Source organism: Tupaia chinensis, unplaced genomic scaffold (assembly GCF_000334495.1).
Source record: "Tupaia chinensis unplaced genomic scaffold, TupChi_1.0 Scaffold139466_1, whole genome shotgun sequence".
In the NCBI taxonomy this organism is placed as follows: Eukaryota; Metazoa; Chordata; class Mammalia; order Scandentia; family Tupaiidae; genus Tupaia; species Tupaia belangeri.
In genome coordinates this window covers 1,026,515-1,042,694 of record NW_006199351.1, presented here as the reverse complement: position 1 = coordinate 1,042,694, position 16,180 = coordinate 1,026,515, and the positions used below count along the sequence as shown (strand labels likewise).

At 35.7% G+C, this 16,180-nt stretch overlaps 1 pseudogene; it reads left to right on the top strand.

Annotated features, from left to right (window-relative positions):
* Window positions 1-13,094: 13,094 nt before the first annotated feature.
* LOC102480938 (DNA repair and recombination protein RAD54B-like) overlaps window positions 13,095-16,180 on the top strand; it is a 9,833-nt pseudogene continuing 6,747 nt past the window's right edge.

Genomic DNA, 16,180 nt, shown 5'->3' with positions numbered 1-16,180 from the left:
AGTTGCCCTTACATCCAAATGACCCTTATTTTTAGTTCATCATACCCTCACCAAAAATCTAGCCCTTGCTTCTTGACTGCCAAATTAGTGATAATAAAATTAAAACATTCTTTGAATGGACAGAGCTCTTGATCCTTCAGGCCAGGGCAAATAAGAGCCAGATTCATGACTTTTAGATAGCTCTCTTCTAAGTAGTCTGACCTTAGTTTCTCAGAAACTCCTTGAAGAGGTTGTGCATAAAACACCTACTTTACGCATTATGTTCAACTGCACTCAGGGCAAGAGCGCAGGACTTCCCATAATACAACAGCTAAGGACAGAATGTGTGTGGGGTGTGTGTGTATCACATTTTCTTTATCCACTCATCTGTTAATGGACACATACATTGATCTTATATCTTGGCTATTACAAGTATTACTATAATAAACATGGGCAGTTATCTCCACAACATACTGATTTCTTCTCCTATGGATATATGCCCAGTGGTGGGATTGCTGGCTCACGTGGCAGGTCTGAGGACCCTTCATATTGCTTTCTAGAATAGCTATACTAATTTACATTCCCAACAACAGCATAAAGAGTTCTCCTTTTTTCCACATCCTCACAAGCAATTTTTTTTTTTTTTGGTCATTTTGATAATAACATTTCAAACTGAGGTGAGATGATGTATCATGAGACTTGACAAGGCAGTTGCGATGCACCATAGGTGATCATATTGGCAGATTCCCACTGGACTATGTCTAGGAGCAAAGTGGAGCTCATTATGGTTCTCTCAGTCCTCAATGCAGGTTCTCATTTAGCTCTTGACACTCCATAGGATGCTTTTGTTTTACTTATGCAATGTCGCCCTCTCACATTCAAGCTGACCTCTTTTGTCCACCATGAATGAAGTGGGTGGGAGGGTGACATTTCGTGCCCAAGATTTCCTAGAGCTGTCAACAGGCTAGTGCTGTGTAGGGACTACTATGTTGAACCTTATTTGGACCTTTATTTAAACAAAGATGTTTAAATAGAAATAATAGTACACACACACATACAATCATGGAAAATCAGGAAAATCTAACTACTTGAATATTTGATGATATTAAGAAATAACTGCACGGGAACAGCAAATTATGTAATGGCTACATCACTGGACTCTTGCATAGCCAACCGAGGTTCAAGTCCCCTACCAGGCTGTTTGAAACTCACGCTGGGCACATGACATGTGGGTGCATGCCCAAAATCCTGAGTGGAGAATGGGGGACAAGGGATTGCAGTGTGGCCATCACCCAGGGAGGGATGATTTCTCACTTTCTGTCTCTCTATCTCTATGTGTCTCTGGTGAGCGCATTCACCCTATTATTTGTACTGGCATTGTGGCCATATCAAAATAAAGAGCTTTTGTTTGTTTGTTTTGTTTTGTTTTGTTTTTGTTTTTGTTTGTTTTAGAGACACTGATTTATTCATGGATTTGGGGGTTATACAGTGGTAGAGAGAACTTTTGGGGGGAAATTGAGCAAATGAGTGGGAATTAGTAGACAGCATAATCAGAGCTGTCTGTTTCTCCCTGTGGTGAGCCAATTCTCAGGATGTGCTATTGAGGGAAAATGTTCTTCATTTTAGTGTTTACTCAGATTCAGGGGCAAGTCTAAGTTAAGGGAGACTGTAAGAAGGGGAGAAATTTGACCAAAGGTTGGTCAAGCTATGGCAAAGGTCAAGTAATGAACTATTGTGAATGTTCAATCACAACTGTATAATATAATGTAAGGACAAATCTATAGCTTAAGAAGTGGAAAGATGTTAGGATGCAGTTAAACTACAAGAGGCAACATATATTAGAACCCTAACCTTTTGCCTGGGACTTACCAGGCACTTAGAAATCAATTTAAATGGAATGGGATCATTCTTTCAGATCTGGGCTTCCCAAAGTTTCGTGTGCATGAAAATCACCTGAAAATCTTGGGAAAATGCAGAATTATATTCAAAAGGTCTATAATGGGGCCAAGATTTGAGAAGACCAAAAAAATGAGTGCTGGAAAATTGAGATCTAGATACAGTGGAGAATCTTGCAACTGATTGGGCTTTTGACATACATGCAAATCACTAACAGAAACCCAAAGGGTATCAAATCCATCTTTGAAGTTGGAATCGTAGCTAGTTTAAAGTGTCTCACAATCTTAAAATAATATTAACTGTATGCCAGAGAGATAATTCCACAGATATCTTTGAGTAATCAATGCTTATTTACATGGCATAAAAGTAAAAGGGATATTTAATGAATATGTTTTTAAAATATTACAAATAACAGATAATAAATGAATAATAGCTATTAAGATTTTAATTATGAAACATGAGAATTAATAACTTTTGATTATGAGGATAATATATTTCTAGTTTCATGATTTTCCTCAAAAATTAAGATCTGTTTGTTATACTATTTGTTCAATATTATTTTTCCCAGGATATAGTTCCCTAAAATATGGAAATTCTTTGTTATCTTCTCTTTGTGCTGAAATAATTAAACATGGAAAAGTCTGAATGTTTTAAATTACTTACTATTTAAATCCATACATATATTGCATACAATTTTCATATAGTACTTTTCTGTAAACAGCTGTGTACTCTGAAAAAATATTTTAAGCAAGACATTGTGTGTGTGTGTGCGTGTGTGTGTGTGTTAGTTTTACTAAAAATACACTGCAGAAATCAATGTTACATAACAGGATAATTGTCAATAATAATTAGAGGGAAAATATATCAGTTCATCAAACCAGAGAGTAGAGAAAATAAGACACAATTTTTTGGTTTCACTTGAATTTCTTGGCAGCCATATATTTCAGATTAAGTAGTTTCCCCCCCAAATACAGCATTCATAGGAACTTAGATGCAGTATATATAAGATTACAATTTCCTGTGTGTGCACGTGAATGAAATCTGAAATAGACTCCATGGAAATAAACACTACCAAATGGGAGTCCATTTAAAAGTAGGAAATTGTTATTTGGCAGAATGTTATCCTCTAATGCAAATTATAAACAGCTGATTAGTCATCAATTAATCCATTTTTGTCAAAATATCAGTAACTAAGACTCCATTCAATTCCCTGTTTGACACAGACAGTATATTATCATTTCTCAAAATTAGTATGGCTAGTGTTCATCTTCTTGCTTACTATATTGGAAAATTATGCTTTCGTAATGTAAAAAATAATCAGGAGAACCTTACCTTTTCTTGAAATAAAATCAGACCTAGTAAGGAATGTACATTTAATAAATAACTGACGTAAAGTAGTGAAGCCCTTTACATTCCAAATCTAGGGATTGTGACCAGGGTAATGACATTTTCTGATCTACGAATGACACTCATCATTGTGAAGTGCTCTAAGAGCCAAGTCCACAAGTTCCTTTATGCTCTTAATTTTACATTTTCTAGTGAGATTTGGAAGTATGATTTTCAGAAAAAATGTTGAAATATTTTAAATTCTATGAAACCCTCATAGAAGAGATATTGTTCCTTATATATCTAGTTAAATGCAATTCCCGTTTAGGCAGTTGCATTCAACATGGGAAGAGGAATTGCAGTTAATGACCTAGAAGGAAGAGAATAAACGCTATGTTCGTAGGAAAAAATAAATCCCATCTGTTGGGTAACCTTAGACAAGTCAGAGATGCCTTTTAGATACATATATCTTCGATTATAAAACATGGCATTGACCTATACAAATTATCTTCATTACATCTCCTTGGTCACAAATTTTACTTATTCTTTTATTTTGGTCCAAGATCTTGGCAGTTTTTATAATTTATTTGTTTGAGTTGGTTGAGCAATATTATATGATTTTTACAGCTAAACAGGTTCATTTGAGCTAAACTGAAATTATTAATATAAAATGTTAAATTTCATAGATCAGAGATCATTAATCATCGTAGATGATTACTTGACTTTACCATAATTATAATGTGAACCTGACCAGTAAGAATAATTACTGTTCTTTTTAAATACTACTTTGCGTAGAATAATTTATAATAATTAAGTCAGTGAGATGAGCTGAAAGATTTAGTGAGGGTGAGAAAACTCATAAAAAGATTTGCATGCCTTCATTGAAAAGTTCAGCCATTTTTAACATAATCACAACTGCATGCCTGAGAGATTATTCTAGATAGGATTTGAGAGGGCAATACATACTACAATGGCATGAAGTGTAAAAGGACTGCTTAATAAGCAAATACAGTGTACGACATCTTGTCAAATATCAGGAAGCATGTATAAACTTAAGAAGTGATGGCAGTTGAAATTAGCATTATCTTCATGCTTTGCCATCACCTTTTCCAGAGAAAGCTTTTATTGAAAAGTTTGCCACCAATACAAGTAAATGAAAATGTGCTCCCCTTCAAGTGCAAACTTCACCTAAACTGTCATTAATATTAATCTTTATATTCAGATTAATTTTTAGAGTTTTGTCTCCCAACCCCCTCCTTCATGTACCTTCCTTCAAATCTAATATCAAAACCTCTTCTTTCACTATTACTGCTCACATATGCCTTGCTGTTTCTACTGCTGTGAATTGAATCATGGCTTTTGTCATCCTGTACCAGAATTACAGAAGAAAAATCATGGGGTAGAATAGAATGGTATTGTGTGGCACTGTGTAATAGATTGCAAGATTCTACTAGTCTGATTCCTTGCCTCCAATTTTTGTCTCCAGCCCTTAAACTACACCCTACTTTGGCTCCAGAGACATTTTCTGAAACAAAGATGAAATCATATCAAGCCTATGCTCAGTAACTTCCATTATATTCCTACTTTTATTAACAGTAATAGTAAAACTGTTATTCAATTTAAAATTCACTTCCATTCTTAGTATCAGTCTAACTTATCCATAGACCCCTTTGTCTGTCACTTTTCACAAACCAGTCTCATATTCTATGGCATTTATTGAATATCTATTCAAGTGTCGGTGAACTTTTGTGTTTAGTTGCTTTCCTTGTGCTTGTAGAATCTTTCCCAGAGATCTCTTTCCTGCCCAACCTCTTTGTTTTACGGACAAATTTCTACTTATCTTTCTTGACCATCCCCCTTTCTTAATCAATTTCTGTCTCTGTTGTCACATGAGAATGCATTCTTCCCTCTATTCTAGAAATCATCATAGTCTGTGTTACAGAAACTAGTAAACACGTTTCACAACACCACATACACTGCAAATACGATGCCTCACAAGAGGGCGTCTGGTTGGGCACAAGGCTGTCCCACCATAAGGCTGCATTCACTGATCAGAAGGATTACATTATTATAATCTTTACCTTGGTGACATACGCTCAGTTAGCTTTTCTCATTTGGATGAAGGGGAGGACCTATTTCAAATTCACACAAATCTCTGTGTGAGCTAGGCCAGTCTTATTGCAATTTTGCTTCCTCCACTGGAATGTGAACTTCTTGAATGAAAGGATTAGACTGTGTTGGAGGACTGAATAGAATAGAATGTTATGACTTTGCTGTGCTTTTTCTTTTATAAATAAAAACACGATTTGTTTTCCTGTTTGATAAAAAAAAATAGAATGCAGTGACTATTGAGAATCCAGTTTAAAGATGGCAAACTTATTTTTATTGTGGTAAGAAAACACATTACATAGGTTCTATTCTCTTATCAAATTTTTAAGTGGATAGTGCTATGCTGTTAACTTTAAACACAGTGTTGTATAGCAGATCTCTAGAAGTTTTTCATATTGCATAACTAAAACTTTATACCTGAATAGCACCTCCCCCCTCCCCCCTTCATGAAGACCCTGATAACTACCACTCTACTTTCTGCTTCTATGAATTTGACTGCTTTAGGTATCTCATATAAGAGGACTTCAAAAAGTTCATGAAAAATTTGAATTAATATACAACTTTGTGGGAACCAGCAGTTAGCATAATGGCTATGTCACTGAACTCCCATGTAGTATGTAGTCGACCGCGGTTCGCGTCCAGGACCCGGTGGCATAAAACTCACGCCGGGCGCGTGTGCGTGCGTGCCCAAGATCCCAAGAGGAGAATGGAGGAGAAGGGATTGCGGCGTGACCATCCCCCCTGGGGGGTGATTTCTCACTTTCTGTCTCTATGTCTCTCTCTGCCTGTCTGGCGAGCGCACGTGCCCTATAGCAAAAATCTCTCCAAAATATATATATATATACAACTTTGTTTTGGGGCAAAAACAAAATCAGAAATCCATGCATAGTTTTTCCTAATATGCCTCTTTATTTTCACCAACTTTTTGAAGAACTCTCATATACAAGGAGACATGCAATCTTTCTGTGACTGACTTATTTTAGTAACAATAATGTCCTCCAGTTCATCCATGTTGTTGCAAATAACAGAATTTCCTTCGTTTTTTTTTTTTTTTTGGGTTTACTTTTTTTTTTTTTTTTTGAGAAAGAGAGAGACACTCTTAACAGAGTCTCATACTGTGATCCTTCCCACAGCCTTCTTTGCCAGCCAGGATAATGTACATAAGATCAACTTGTACAAGTCAATTGTGAAATGCAACCCAAATCTTCCACATGGCTCCAGCATCATGGAGTGCCATGCTTACTGCTGTACTATAGTTGAACCATAACTGTGCCACTATAAGTGGTCTCCATAGCTGGCCTCTATTGTACATACGTATTGTATTTTCCTTTTCTTTTCCCAAGAATTATTTACTAATTATTATAATTATTATTTTTTAGTTTGCTATAGGGCACATACTCTCACCAGAGAGAGAGACAGAGTGATAGAGAGAAAGAGGGGAAAAGTGAGAAAGTAAACCAACAGTTTCAGGACTCAAATCATGACAGTCAGTCATGTGCGAGTCCAGTGCCTTAACCACCATGCTACCTGCTGGCCCCATACTGCATTTTTTTAATCCATTTATCTGTCAAGGATATTTAGATTGTTTCCACAACTTGGCAATGATGAATAATATTGAAATGTACATGGGAGTATCATTTCGCGATCTTAATTTCAATTTCATTAGATATATACTAAAGGTGAGATTGCTAGATCACATGATAGCTCTGTTTTCTGATTTTTTGAGGAATCTCCATATTGCTTTCCATAATCACCTTCCCACCAACAGTGCTTATGCAGTGGTTTCAATTTCACAATTCTTGTGAACACTTGTTTTCTTTTTTGATAATATTCATCCTAACAGGTGTGAAGTGTTATCTCATTTTTAATTTATTTGTATCCCCCTGATAATTAATTAGTAAGGTTGAGCATTTTTTCATAGCACCTGTTAGCCACATGCATGTCTTCTTTGGATAAATTTCTACTCAAATCCTTTGCTCATTTTTCAGCTAGATTATCTTTCTATTGACGCATAGGAGTGTCTTACATATTTTGAATATTAACCCCTTATCAGATATGTGTTTTGTAATTATTTCCTACCATTCTGCAGGTCATCTTTCACTCTCTTGATTATTTCCTTTGCTGTACAGAATCTTTTCCTTTTAATATAGTCCCATTTGCCTATCTTTTATTTTGTTGCCTGTGCTTTTGGTGTCATACACAAGAAAGTATTGCCAAGTATTGCAATGTTATAAATTTTTTTCTCTCTGTTTTCTTCTAGGAGATTTCATTTTCTGCTCTTACATTTAAGTCTTTCATCCATTCAAGTTGATTTTTGTATATGGTGAATGATAAGTGTCCAATTTCATTCTTTTGCTTGTGGATATCCAGTGTTTCCAACACCATTTGTTGAAGAGACCACTGTCTTCTCAGTGTATTCTTGTGGAAGAACGGTTGACTATATATGCTTGTGTTTCTTTCCAGGCTTTCTATTCTGTTCCATTGGTTTATATGTCTGTCTTTATGCCAGAACCATACTGTTTTTAAAAATTTTAAATGTTTTTTATTTATATTTTAAAATTATGAACACTTTATAGCTTTCATTAATGTATCTTTGTAATATACATTGAATTTAGAAAGTGTAAGGTCTCCAGGTTTGTCCTTCTTTCTCAATATTCTTTTGCCTATTTGAGGGTATTTTTGTGGCTACATATGAATTTTAGCATTTTTTTATTTCTGTAAAAAATGTCATTAGGATTTTTATAGGGATTTCACTAAATCTGTAGATTATTTTGAGTAATATAGACATTTTGATATTTATCAAATCTTCTGATGCATAAATTTGGAAATTCTTCCAATTAATTTTGCCTTCTTTAACTTATTTCATCACTGTTTTGCAGTTTTCATCATTTAGTCTTCTGTCTCCTTGGTGAAATTTATTTCTAAGAATTTCATTTTCTTTCATAACCATTATAAATGTGATTTTTCCCCTAAATTATTTCCTTAGATTTTTTTTTTTTAGCTTGTTGTTAGTGTAAAGAAATGCAACTGATTTTTTTAAAGAAAAAGAGAAGTGGTTTACTTGAACCAGAAATCATAAGTAAATAATTGGAGGGCTGTGGTAAGGGGATCACAGCAGGATGAGACCCTATTTAGGTTGCTCCTCTCTCTTTCTTTCTCTTACATGCATATGTATGTTCAAACATGCACTATCTATCATAAATTTTAAAAAACACACACAGAAGGTGCTAACAGAGAAAATGCAATGGGTAACATTGCAAAGACTCAGTCCAGTCGTCTAGCTTTTTAATATAAATATACAGGAGAAGACCAGAATGACATTCAATAATATACTGAACAACTAGTACAGTGTAGCTTCAGACTAAATTGCTGTAGACAATAAATCAACAAGAAAGCTTTGCAAGGTCTTCTACCTAGAAGTGGGCAATATTGCCTTGCTGACTTTAGTTTGTTTTGGCAGAGACAATATTATTTTGGTGTGTGGAAATTTGGTGTGAGACTGGGTAGATTTCTGGAATTTGAGTAAGTTGCTCAGGGAAGCCGATTCCTATTCTTCCTCATGTCAGTCACACCTGTACTATCATGTCAGTTGTGTCTTTCTTTTTGTTCCCATGTGGCTTAAGCATAATGGAGGGCTGTGTAACCATTGAACCACCATGCGGGCCCAATCATCTCAATGGATTCTGACCAAGGTTTGTAGACAGAAAGGACAACAAAAGCCTGAAAGACAAATCAAGAGGAAAGGAGTGTCTAGATTTCCTCAAAACACAAGAGTTGGTGGGAAATGGATGGTTATGCTACAGCAAGTAGCTGCAATGAGATGCTACTCTTATCCTAGCCTCAGATTAAGGGTACTTAGTCGGTGCCTCTACCTCTCTCATACAGATGAGCCCAGCAATGTCTGTTGATTTTCTACCTGAGAACCTGAGACTAAGCAGAGTAGATTAGTCTCATGCTGGGCACCACAGGGAAGACAAGTTTGTGGAAGTTCATTGCTATGTGCTTTGCAGTGTTTGTGTGCTTTGAATGCAAGTCTGATGACCTTTCCTCCCAGAATGTGCAGTTCCTCAGGGACTGAGTCTTGATTCTGTTTAGGTTTCTATCATTCAGTCTCCTCCCATCCAGAAAAGAGAAAATATTTATTTAGATTTCTAGAATTTGATACATGTATTTTTAGGGCTTTTGTAGATTTTCCTTTAACCTTAGGAGTTCTACAATCTTAACGGGATTTTTTAAAAAAATTGTTTCTACTTTTGAAAAGTTTTACATAAATCATTTCATTTTATTTGAAAGTTCAAATGGAATAGTCAAAATGAAATTTTCACGATAGCACTCTTGGTAGAAATGTTTCTGTTTTACACATCTAAAGCTGTCAAATAGAAGCCTAATTACAGTTTTCAACAGGTGGTTTTTAGTGGCAAAATAGTTATTGCACATTTATTAAAACAGGAGATAACTAAGTAGCCTTGGACACTATCCATTAATGTAATTTCATATTTCAATATAATTGGGAATATAATTAAATGCATGACTTAATTGCATTTACCCATCTAAATTATTGCAATACATTATAATCCATTAGATTGAAGGCATTCTTTCTCACTTGACAGCCATAAAATTGCATGATTTTTGCTTTTCTTATATTTTTTCTCATAAGGACAAAGTATATATAATCAAAAGTCATGTTTCAGCAAATTTAGATGCCAAGTTTAGTATAATTATATTTTAATTGACTGACATAAAAAATTATGGAATCAAATATTAATATTCCAAGTGTCCAACTCAAAGAATGCAATTGTCTTCTTTATTACACTACTAAAAATCAACCTTAGCATTTTTTCAAAGGCTGTATTATAAGCTAATGTTATGTAACAAAGGGATTCAGAAACTTTTGGTTGAACTACCATTCATATTATAATATCTATTTTCCACAAATTCAAGAGAATTCATTTAAATCAAATATTTCTTTAATGGAGAAAAAAAATTATTTTCACTATAAAACAATATTTTTGTAAGTGATAATTTAAGTGTAAAACTGGACTTTATTTTACATATTTAACATGCTTCGTAACTTTTCAGGTGTAAATGAGTTTATAGACAACAGATAAGTACAACACCTCTTCCAGTTACCACTATTTCATTGCATATGCATTTAAAGTAGTACACACTGTACTCTATAAATATGTACAATTATTATGTGTTAATTAAAAAGAAAAACCTTAAAAATACTTTAACATAATAAATGAAAGTATATATTTATTTAGAGCCAAATAGGGCTATATCCTGGACACCATAGATTCCTTTCTAAGTTCAACATGCAGGAGTATCTTTCTGGAAGGGGGTAATGCTATAAAACTTACCCTTTGGAGTTGCTCTTTCCTTCATTGCTGGCTTTGAAGAATGAAGCTGCCATGAATCCCACTGAAACAAATAAATGCATTATTTCAAACACTGAGGGATCTTGGAAGCACATTCTTCCTCATTTGAACCTTTGAGAGAAGAATATAGCCCAGGCCCTTTGATTAAACAGTTCTGAGACCTTAAGTAAAGGACTGATCCAAGTTGTTTCTGGACTCCTGAACCATGGAAACAGTGAGATAATAAATGAGTGTTGTTTGTGGTAATTTGCTATGCAGCAATGGTAAACTAATACAGACAAGCCTACAGAAAGGTCAAGATTATTTCATTATGGTCCCATGGAACTTCTCTATGTAGTCATTAATGAATTTATTCACATTATTGCTATCCTTTAGAATATATTCTTTACTTAGCAACTTCCGGGTTAAGATTAGCTACATTTCTAGAGTCTTTCACAGGGTCTATCACCCAATAGTTGCTCAATAAATGTTCTGTCAGATAGTAACTGCTATAGTGGAATAAATTAGGGTTCTTGCTGAAACCATCATGACAGCAAAGTGATGGCAAGGTATTGGGAAAAACTGTCTAAAAAAGAGAACATGGTTGGGGTCTTAAAAGAATTGTCACCATTCTATTTCTTAGAATTTAGTTCTGTTCTTTTGGACCAGAAAAAAAAAAAGCATCGGTATGCAAGATATTACTTCAACACAATGAAAATAATTATATAAGCAGAGTTGAAAATTAGCATCGTTGCTTTTTAGGCAATTTTCTAACATTCAACTAGAATGAGAAGAATGGAGAGAAACAGTTCTTTAGAATAAATATGAGCTAAATACAACTGCAGAATATAAAAATGGGGTATGGAGAGCTACTTAATATCTACAAACATCTTAAGACGAGTGCCTTAGAATAATTCGGAATATTTTATTATAATAAAATACAGATAACTTAAGATATCCCTTTTTAAAACAAATTCAGTATACAAAACCCTACATCATTATACTCATATAAGAAACCCAGTTCTCATTAAGAGAACCCAGTTCTCTATTGCCCCTATTGTCCCAATTCTTGAGAAACACCAATCTATAACATAGGTTAATGTTGAAAACATTATTCTCAGCAAAAGATGCCAGACACAAAAGGACATATATTATATGATTTCATTAATATGAAATATCCAGAATGAGAAAATCCATAGAGACAAAAGCAGATAAGTGTTTGCCAGGGACTTGGGAAGTGGGTCAATAAGAAGTTTCCTTTTGGGGTGATAAAAATTTTGAAACTAAATAATAATGATTGAACAATATTGAACAACATCATAATTGTAGATGCTGCCACAGAACTATTAGGTCATTGGGAAAATCATATTTTTCTGTTTTTCTATGCAAAAATACATCATGACTTTCCTGACAACACAATATATACTTTAAAATGGTTAAAATGTTAAATCCTATGTGTATTTTATCATAATAAAAATTACTAAGGAAATCTGAATACATGATTGATTTTAATTAGTAATAATGAACCAACATTGACTCTTCAATTATAACAGGTGTACCATATACGTTAATAATATGAGAAAATGAGTGTAGATGGGTATATAGGAATGAGTTTGGTACTATATTCTCCAATTTTTCTGTAAACATAAACTTTTTCTAGAAAATTAAGACTATTTTTAAAATTACAAGAAAAGAAAACAAAAGAAAAAGATGGAATCTGGGACCACAAAGTCCAATTATGAATTTTTTAAACTTATTTGAGCTTTTAAAATTTTTATTTTAATTTCACTTTAATTTCAGAGTGAGAAAGCAAGCAGCCAAGTCTGGGTGGGACTCAAACAACGGTCGGCCCTGTAGGAGTCCAGGGACCTCAACCACTGCCCCCAGCCGTTGAGGTGTTTGATTTTAAACCAAGATGGTATCTGTCTAACCAGGCAGGCAGGGGTTCGTCCTGGAAATGAACACTTGGCCTCTGGCAGAAATAAAGGTTAATAGAGAATGGCAGTTCCCCATAAGGGAGACTGAAGGCCATACTGTTAAAGTCAGCCCATGACAGTCCCCTCTAAGGAACACAGGGCTGTCTCAGGCCCCGGCTCCTGCCTGGCCCAGCCCCGCCCTTCTCCAGAACACACGCTACTATTGGGGTTGATACCCAAAGCCAAGGCCTCAGCAAAACTAACCTCCTTTCTCCAGTCAAGCCACAAGGACTTGTGTCCCTATTACCCAAGGAGGCCATGGAAACCCAAACAACTTCAACCTAAACATTTCACCTACTCTTTCCTTTCTCTGCAAAGGGTAATAAAATACTCAGGCCTGTCTGATTAGGGCCCTCATGCCCAAGGACGCCTCTAAGGAAGGCTGCAGGTCAGGCTAGTTTCCCACTGGTCCCTACACAGCTGCCCTGGTTTTCATGGAGCGTAAACCAAGATGGCTTCCGTGTCTGCGCCTCCCAAACTTCCAGGGGATGGAGGGCCCATCTCCTCCCACCTCCGCATTTGGACACTGGCTCAGACTAGTCACCTGCATGCGTTTGTAGGGCTTAAAGGTGGTGGGAGACCGAAAAAATGCAGTGCTGGCGTCAGGCGGGTGGGTGGCGGGATGCCTTCCTCAGACAGTGCCAATTATGAATTTTGTCTTGGCTCCTTACTAGCGGCAATACTGGTTTTTCTACTGGCTATACCAATTAAATAATTAATTAATGGATAGCCTTAAAAAAAAGAATAACTGATTCTGCTTGATCCTGTCAGCATAATGACTATAGTTAACGAGGCTATATTGTATTCTTGAACAGTGCTAAGAGTGGATGTTAAGTATTCTCAGTACAAAATAACTATGCGAGGTAATAAATTTGTTAATTAGTTAGATTTAACCATTCCACAATGTATATACACTTCAAAACATTATGTTGTATGTGATAAATGTATACGATTTTATTTCAATTGAAAAAGTAAAGCAGTTATTTAAAAATATAGAAAGAAGGATCCTCCAAACTCTAAAAATGGTCTTTTTACAGAGATGCTTTTAGTCAGATGGTCATGCTCATGATCCATGCCACCAGCCTGCTCCCACTATCTGTCTTCTAGGATACTTCAACATACCCTTGCTGTCTTTGAGTCACTTGTTACTGGTTACTCCATCAAGGTGGTAGTTTATGGTGAAAGTACAGACCACAATTCTACTCTCACCATAGTAGTGTGTTTGGATGTCAAAGGAAAGGGAATAGGGTTCCAGGCTCAAAGTTCCTTACACTCCCAGGTAGAGAATGCACTAAACAGAAGAACTCTGATGAAACTAGACTCAATTGCTGACAAAATATAAAGCAAACCTTGTTTGTGTATTATTTCATAAGTGCTGTTCCAAAAAAGCAGCTGCTTAAATTAGTGATTAACATTTTGGGGATCTATAAAATGTTCAAAGTGGGGCCAGCAGATGGCATGGTGGTTAAGGTGCCAGACTCCAACATGGCCGACTACTCTATTGGAGGCCAGAATCCAGCAGGTTGAAAATCACACCAGACATGTGCATGAGTGCCTAAAATCCTAAGAGCAGAATGGAGAAGGAATTGTGGCACGGCCACCCTCTCCCCCACCCCACCAGAGGAGAGATTTCTCACTTTCCCTCTCTCTTGTCTCTTTGGTGAGCACATGCACCCTCTATGGCAAAGACCTAAAAAATTTTTTTTAATTTTTCAAAACACCATAACACAAGATTAGACTATGATACATACACCTTTAAATAAAACTATGGGTAACACTAGCTCAAACTTGATATGAGAAAATACAAAATTGCCACTCTTTTGTTTTTTTAAAGAATTATTTCATTTAACTTTGAATTAATTAATTAGTTAATTAAATTAATTTGACCAGAGTGAGAGAAAATGAGAGTGAGAAGGAGAGTGAGAAAGCAAGCTGCCAGGTCCAGGACTGGAAACACAGTCGGCCATGTGGAAGTCCAGAGCCCTCAACCACTATGCCACCTGCCAGCCCCCAAAATTACCACTCTTTACTGAAGATTCTTTAATAAAGTATTTCATTGGAAGGGGAAATTCACTACTGTTTAAAATCACCTAAATATACATAGCAAAGGAGTCACTCATGAATTTCTATATTTTTATTTTTTGCAGAATATAGGATAGTTCACATAACTTGTTGTAAGGGACAATTAGAACTGGAAACAAAGAACTGTTCTTATTTAACATCTCAAAATTTTACTTAACTGCATTTATGTGGATTAGTATTAAGAAAATCTTACCTTAAGCATTCTTTTATTAGACATTTGGGTAGTTTTTAGCATGTGACTACTGATTAGGTGGTAGATGCATTTAGGGAAGTAACAGAAAAATAAATATATACATATACATATATAAGCATTTATAGATGCATGTGTGTGTATGTGTGTGACTATATATTAAATTGTTGGCAAAGTCATGTTTTTTTCTTTCTCTTTTTTTTAGAATTATTTTATTTAAATTTATTTAGTTAGCTTAATTTGACCAGAAAGATACAGAGTGTGTGAGAGAGAGAGAGAGGGAAAGTGAGAAAGCAAGCCACCAGATCCGGAATTCAAACCACAGTTGGCCATGCAGGAGTCCAGCGCCATTAACTCCATGACTCCTGCCTGGCCAGTGATGTGTTTTGTCATATTACTATTTTGTTAGTATTTTGTTAAAATATAATTAAAGATCAAAAGATCTTGTTATGCCTATGATGGCAGATAACTTCATGTTTTCTGGGATAAAAATCATTTTCAAGCAGATGTTCTAGGTGGTACTCTGAGATGATATCCAGAGAGAAGAGGACATACTCCTATTCCTGTCCTTCCTCATTTTTTTTGTTGTCTAAACAATGGACATGATATAGGACCAGCAGATGGTGTAATGGTTATGTCGCTGGACTCCCACATAGTTGACCCCGGTTTGAGTCCCAGACCCAGCAGCTTAAAACTCACGTCAGGCACTTGCGTGTTTGTGCCCAAGATCCTGAGAGGAGAATGGAGAAGGGATTGCAGTGCAGCCATCCCCACTGGAGTGATTTCTCACTTTCTATCTCTCTGTCTCTGTCTCTCTGGCAAGTGCGCATACCCTATAACAACAAAAAAATGGATATGATAGAGTTTTCTAAATTTTTGCTGAGTCTTGAGCAAGTGTATAGATTATTTTTTTTCTGCTACATAACCTAGAACCTGTATGATGAGAAATCATACAGTGAGCAGTCAGGACCCCAGTAGAAGGAGGAAATATTCCTACTATTGTCAGAAAAACAGCATTTTTGGTGAACTTGTGACAGTTCTATCTCCATTCAACATGTGATGTGGGGCTCAGCAATCAGACCATGCCAGTTTCCAGAAGACAAACTAAGGACTCCTATAAACTGATCAGCCTTTCTCCTTGAGGAATGTTGTGGATTTTGCCTTTATAAGTACTGCCTTTTCCTTTGATGTGGGAGATAGTCTTCACAGATGTAAATAATCAATTGCCAATCCTTTTGGGGAATGGTTCTGAGTGATACTATGAG